General features: G+C 37.5%; 2 non-coding genes and 1 pseudogene across 2 annotated transcripts; all 3 read right to left on the bottom strand.

Moving 5' to 3' along the window:
• Positions 1-688: 688 nt before the first annotated feature.
• Positions 689-3,461, bottom strand: LOC117577345 (large subunit ribosomal RNA; annotated as a pseudogene).
• Positions 3,462-3,816: 355 nt separating this feature from the next.
• On the bottom strand, positions 3,817-3,995 carry LOC117577381 (5.8S ribosomal RNA). Its single transcript, XR_004573154.1, has one exon. It is a non-coding gene; the product is annotated as a 5.8S ribosomal RNA (ribosomal RNA).
• A 571-nt stretch (positions 3,996-4,566) lies between these two features.
• LOC117577383 (small subunit ribosomal RNA) lies at positions 4,567-6,565 on the bottom strand. The gene has a single exon (XR_004573156.1). It is a non-coding gene; the product is annotated as a small subunit ribosomal RNA (ribosomal RNA).
• Between the last annotated feature and the right edge of the window lie 952 nt (positions 6,566-7,517).

Below are 7,517 nucleotides of genomic sequence, written 5' to 3' on the forward strand. Positions count from 1 at the left end.
CCTTGCCTTGCATTCCACAATCAGCAACAACGAGCGTGAGCACGTCCTTACTGATCGCCTTCATTTTCTCTACTGGGCTTCCCTTGCGCATCATTGACCCTGGCTTGCTCAATGGAGCAACCAACGCCTCTGCTGCCTTTTCAGCCGCCCTAAACTCCTCTAGCATACTCCCCAATGAGCACATCGGGGTCGAATCTGCCGAAACCAGATTCTCCTCAGCCACGCTAAACACGCTAGTAGCAGCGCTGACACCACCACTAGCGGCTCCCATACACTCAGCACCTAACCCAGCATCAGCAAAAGAAGCTAAAGAAGCTGCCTTCTTCAGCTTCCTTGCTGACGCCGAACCCGCCTTCCGCTTAACCTTCCCGTCAGCCACCGAAGGGAGGTCGTCCGTCGACGCACCACTCCCCCCAGCACCAACGGCCGGCTTGCACGCTGGCATCTAAAACTTTTTTGCAAGTCTTAAAAAATACTCAACTGTACTCACCAGAAAGTAGGTCACTCGAAACTAAGCTACTTTAATAGCGCTTAAAATAAGCACACGCACGCACACACTCTCAACGACGCGCGACGATTTTCCCACGCTGCTCACACGCACACACAGCGAATGAGGAGCACAAAGCGCACACGCGAAACTTTTACCGCTAACTAAGAGATAACAAATAACTGTTATCGCAAAAACACTACGAAATGCAGGCACCCGCTAACACGTCTGTTCAGCTCGACAGTTGAAACCAGACTGAGTAGATAGGGACAGTAGGAATCTCGTTAATCCATTCATGCGCGTCACTAATTAGATGACGAGGCATTTGGCTACCTTAAGAGAGTCATAGTTACTCCCGCCGTTGACCCGCGCTTACTTGAATTTTCTTCACTTTGACATTCAGAGCACTGGGCAGAAATCACATTGTGTCAACACCCGCTAGGGCCATCACAATGCTTTGTTTTAATTAGACAGTCGGATTCCCCAAGTCCGTGCCAGTTCTGAATTGATTGTTAATTGATAATCGTTATAATTTAAAAGAACTAGCTGGTTGCCCAACTAGTATTCTTAAAAATTTTAGCAAGAAAGTTCCACAATTGGCTACGTAACTAAACTATCCGGGGAACAAGAAACTACCATAAATGATAGAAACTCTATTTTACCCAGAACGAGCACATAAACCATGTTATTGTTTCCCAATCAAGCCCGACTATCTCAATCTTCAGAGCCAATCCTTATCCCGAAGTTACGGATCTAATTTGCCGACTTCCCTTACCTACATTATTCTATCGACTAGAGACTCTTCACCTTGGAGACCAGCTGCGGATATTGGTACGGCCTGTTGAGAAGTTTGCGTGTCCCCACCATAAATTTTCAAGGTCCGAGGAGAAAATATCGACACAACAGTATATGTCATGCTCTTCTAGCCCATCTACCATATCTCTCTGCGAAAGACTTCCATGGTAGTACGGCTATAAAACAGAAAAGAAAACTCTTCCGATATCTCTCGACGGCTTCTTTATGGTCGTTCCTGTTGCCAGGATGAGCACGAGGCCCATATTTAATAACAAACGGATACTCAACAGGTTACGGAATTGGAACCGTATTCCCTTTCGTTCAAATTATTCAAGTTTTTTAATTATGACAAAATATAAATTTTAGTTACTTTTTTTTTACTTGAAAATTTTCGGCTTTCGCCTTGAACTTAGGACCGACTAACTCGTGATCAACCACTGTTCACACGAAACCCTTCTCCACTTCAGTCCTCCAAGGTCTCATTTCGATTATTTGCTACTACCACCAAGATCTGTACCAATGACGGCTCCATGCAGGCTTACGCCAAACACTTCTAAGCACACCATTGTACCTTCCTACTCACTAAAGTTTCAAAATTTATATTACAAGTAATATAAATCATCTACTTTAGCGGTAATGTATAGGTATACAACTTAAGCGCCATCCATTTTAAGGGCTAGTTGCTTCGGCAGGTGAGTTGTTACACACTCCTTAGCGGATTTCGACTTCCATGATCACCGTCCTGCTGTTTTAAGCAACCAACGCCTTTCATGGTTTCTGAATGAGTTGTTAATTTGGGCACCGTAACATTACGTTTGGTTCATCCCACAGCGCCAGTTCTGCTTACCAAAAGTGGCCCACTGGGCACATTATATCATAACCTTAAACTTCATATCAAGAAAGTTAAGGTTCTTACCCATTTAAAGTTTGAGAATAGGTTAAGATCGTTTCGACCCTAAGGCCTCTAATCATTCGCTTTACCAGATAAGATTATTTTATACAACAGTTAAATGCACCAGCTATCCTGAGGGAAACTTCGGAAGGAACCAGCTACTAGATGGTTCGATTGGTCTTTCGCCCCTATACTCAATTCTGACAATCGATTTGCACGTCAGAACTGTTTCGGTCTTCCATCAGGGTTTCCCCTGACTTCAACCTGATCAAGTATAGTTCACCATCTTTCGGGTCACAGCATATATGCTCAAGGTACGTTCCAGTTAGAGGCATAAATAATATATAATATTATTATACATAACTATATAGAACGCCCCGGGATTGCGTTAATCAACTATAAATAGTTAAAAAACTAATCCCAATAATAGTCAAGTTAATTACGCTATTAGGTTTATATCCCAATAACTTGCACATATGTTAGACTCCTTGGTCCGTGTTTCAAGACGGGTCCCGAAGGTATCCTGAATCTTTCGCATTGTTAATCATACAAGTGCTTATAATAAACATAAAAATCAATGATAATCATGCCATTATATAATTCCGAAAAATTAACGCACTGTACTCATATAATCTATCAGCACTTTATCAAATTTTTGAAATTTATTTTATGTTAAAATGCAAGCACTCTAATTTAAATAAACTCTTATCAAAATTGTTTGATAAATTCCATACATGCTAATAGATTACAATGTCCTTATATGGAAAAAATGCACACTATCGTTATAATATTGATTAAATATTACAATTCTAATGATGAATTTTCCATAACGGATATTCAGGTTCATCGGGCTTAACCTCTAAGCAGTTTCACGTACTATTTAACTCTCTATTCAGAGTTCTTTTCAACTTTCCCTCACGGTACTTGTTTACTATCGGTCTCATGGTTATATTTAGTTTTAGATGGAGTTTACCACCCACTTAGTGCTGCACTATCAAGCAACACGACTCTTTGGAAACATCATCTAATAATCATTAACGTTATACGGGCCTGGCACCCTCTATGGGTAAATGGCCTCATTTAAGAAGGACTTAAATCGTTAATTTCTCATACTAGAATATTGACGTTCCATACACTGCATCTCACATTTGCCATATAGACAAAGTGACTTAGTGCTGAACTGATTTCTTTTCGCTCGCCGCTACTAAGAAAATCCTTGTTAGTTTCTTTTCCTCCCCTAATTAATATGCTTAAATTCAGGGGGTAGTCCCATATGAGTTGAGGTTGTTTAATTACACTTATAGACAATTCTCTGCCTATTTTGAAATATACTATTTTTTTCTTGAAGGTCCATAATATTCACAAAATTATTCTTTATACCATATTCGTTAATAAGAGGCAATTCTAGTTTATAAAATAATATATTTTATGCTAGACATTCCTCAATATTATTTGAAATGAATAAAGAACATATAATTCTTCAAATTTTCTCATGCAACAGAGTTTTAGTATTTTCATTTATTAATTCATATTATGAATATCTTAAGCGAGAACTTTTTAGATTCACACTTATATTATCCAATAATATACAATGTGCTTAAAATTCCGAAAAATTTTAAACAACTTATTTAGCATAGTCTTACAACCCTCAACCATATGTAGTCCAAGCAGCACTAAAAAATTAATTAAAGTACATAACAGCATGGACTGCGATATGCGTTCAAAATGTCGATGTTCATGTGTCCTGCAGTTCACACGATGACGCACAGTTTGCTGCGTTCTTCATCGACCCATGAGCCGAGTGATCCACCGCTTAGAGTGATACAATTTTTTTTTTATTTCATTACGTCAAGAATATTTTTATTGAAAGAAATTAAAAATACACCATTTTACTGGCATATATCAATTCCTTCAATAAAATTTTTTTTTTTATACCTAAATAAATGTTGCGAAATGTCTTAGTTTTACATAATCGATAATAATAAGATATATGACAAGTATATTTTAGCTAAATTTATTTATTATGATCAACATATGTAAAGCGTTAACCTGCAAACAGGTACAACATTGTTTTTCTTTAGGTGTTGCGAACCAATGTATGCGCACTGGAATATGCACAATACATTTTGCAACGCATGTATATTATGGTACATATACACGCAGTTTTTTATTTATCCAAAACACATAAAACACTCTTAATACAGTATATAATAATAATAATACATGACAAACGGTTTTTAGCTAATTTAAATTATTATATGTTGCATAATTGTATCTCATATGATTGAATAAAATATTTATATTTATTAGTTACATAATTTATTAAATATTGCAATTCCCTAAAAGAGAAAAAACAAATTTAATTTATTAACGGTTAGATGCATTAAAACAATAATGATCCTTCCGCAGGTTCACCTACGGAAACCTTGTTACGACTTTTACTTCCTCTAAATAATCAAGTTCGGTCAACTTTTGCGAAACAACCGCAACACACAAGGCGTCACAGTGATCACGTCCGGAGACCTCACTAAATAATTCAATCGGTAGTAGCGACGGGCGGTGTGCACAAAGGGCAGGGACGTAATCAATGCGAGTTAATGACTCACACACTTACTGGGAATTCCAAGTTCATGTGAACAGTTTCAGTTCACAATCCCAAGCATGAAAGTGGTTCAGCGGTTTACCCGGACCTCTCGGTCTAGGAAATACACGTTGATACTTTCATTGTAGCGCGCGTGCAGCCCAGGACATCTAAGGGCATCACAGACCTGTTATTGCTCAATCTCATTATTGCTAGACGCAATTTGTCCATTTAAGAAGCTAGTGTCCTTATAATGGGACAAACCAACAGGTACGGCTCCACTTATATAAACACATTCAAACACAATAAACATTTTACTGCCACCATGAATGAAGGCTATATAAGCTTCAACACCATAATCCTGAAGATATCTATTTAATATATTTGAGTCTCGTTCGTCAATCGGAATTAACCAGACAAATCACTCCACGAACTAAGAACGGCCATGCACCACCACCACCATAGATTCGAGAAAGAGCTATCAATCTGTCTTACACACTTATGTTCGGACCTGGTAAGTTTGTCCCGTGTTGAGTCAAATTAAGCCGCAGGCTCCACTCCTGGTGGTGCCCTTCCGTCAATTCCTTTAAGTTTCAGCTTTGCAACCATACTTCCCCCGGAGCCCAAAAGCTTTGGTTTCCCGGGAAGCGACTGAGAGAGCCATAAAAGTAGCTACACCCAATTGCTAGCTGGCATCGTTTATGGTTAGAACTAGGGCGGTATCTGATCGCCTTCGAACCTCTAACTTTCGTTCTTGATTAATGAAAACATCTTGGCAAATGCTTTCGCTTAAGTTAGTCTTACGACGGTCCAAGAATTTCACCTCTCGCGTCGTAATACTAATGCCCCCAAACTGCTTCTATTAATCATTACCTCTTGATCTGAAAACCAATGAAAGCAGAACAGAGGTCTTATTTCATTATCCCATGCACAGAATATTCAGGCATTTGAAGCCTGCTTTAAGCACTCTAATTTGTTCAAAGTAATTGTACCGGCCCACAATAACACTCGATGAAGAGCACTAATGCAGGTTTTTAAATAGGAGGAACATATAAAAAAGTACAAGTACCTAATTATATATAAGAACTCCACCGGTAATACGCTTACATACATAAAGGATAGTACTAACTACAATTGTAAGTTGCACTACCCGTATGAAGCACAAGTTCAACTACGAACGTTTTAACCGCAACAACTTTAATATACGCTATTGGAGCTGGAATTACCGCGGCTGCTGGCACCAGACTTGCCCTCCAATAGGTCCTTGTTAAAGGATTTAAAGTGTACTCATTCCAATTACAGGGCCTCGGATATGAGTCCTGTATTGTTATTTTTTCGTCACTACCTCCCCGAGCTGGAGTGGGTAATTTACGCGCCTGCTGCCTTCCTTAGATGTGGTAGCCGTTTCTCAGGCTCCCTCTCCGGAATCGAACCCTGATTCCCCGTTACCCGTTGCAACCATGGTAGTCCTAGATACTACCATCAAAAGTTGATAGGGCAGACATTTGAAAGATCTGTCGTCGGTACGAGACCATACGATCTGCATGTTATCTAGAGTTCAACCAGTGTAACGATCTTGCGATCGCTTGGTTTTAGCCTAATAAAAGCACACGTTCCAGAAGGTCCGTGTTTTAATTGCATGTATTAGCTCTAGAATTACCACAGTTATCCAAGTAACTGTTAACGATCTAAGGAACCATAACTGATATAATGAGCCTTTTGCGGTTTCACTATTAATTCGTGTGTACTTAGACATGCATGGCTTAATCTTTGAGACAAGCATATAACTACTGGCAGGATCAACCAGAATAAATGTTCATTTCATTATGTAAATATATTTAAAAATATAATTACATAAAATCTTCAAATATGTAAAATACATGACAACTCACAAATATTTTTGAATAACAAACGATAATATTCAATAATTGTATATATATATATGTTTACTTGACATGTACTATACGAATGTGGCCATAATTAGATAGCATTCACGTTCGCTAGTTATAATTCACAATTGTTTATATAAATATATATACTTATATATAAAATATATATGCATATAATCGTTCAAAAATATCATTTTATTTCAACTTACTAAATATATTATATCACACATGCATATTTATAATTTAAATTCAATTAATTGAATAAAAAAATTATTTTATTTTGATGACAAATTGATAATTTTATCTAATTCTGCATTTACGTGTAGACAATATTATATTAGTAAAAACCTCCGTCCACAATAGTGTCCTAGAGGATTTTTCAATTATTCACAAAATATTAATTCTTTAGCTACGAAACACCGTCTTCTTTTGAAAAAGACATTTAATACATTATATGCTTATATAATAGTAATAATTATATAACCATATAATAGTATCAATTTTTATATCGGATGAGACTAATAATTAATTAATAATAACATAATTATTACTTAATATGCAAACTGAAATATATGCATCCAATACATATATTACGTGATGAGCACACACTGCCACCATGTATAGGTTTTAGAGTCGCGATCGAACTTTCGAAGTGAACAGACGTGCCTCCGTGTGTGCTCCGTGTGAGAACCATAGAAACCTATAAAAACATTACCGACAGAGACGGAATTTAGATTTCCCTGTGTGGGATCATAAATGCAACAAAGTGCGAATAATTTAGTGACAGTGACACTCTTAATATTGTGAAAAATCGAGTTTTTCCAATTGCAAAAATAACCACGTGCGTGGAAAATTTCCAAGCTTTTGAAGCTA

The sequence above is a fragment of the Drosophila albomicans genome, unplaced genomic scaffold, assembly GCF_009650485.2.
Source record: "Drosophila albomicans strain 15112-1751.03 unplaced genomic scaffold, ASM965048v2 utg000298l_pilon, whole genome shotgun sequence".
NCBI lineage: Eukaryota > Metazoa > Arthropoda > Insecta > Diptera > Drosophilidae > Drosophila > Drosophila albomicans.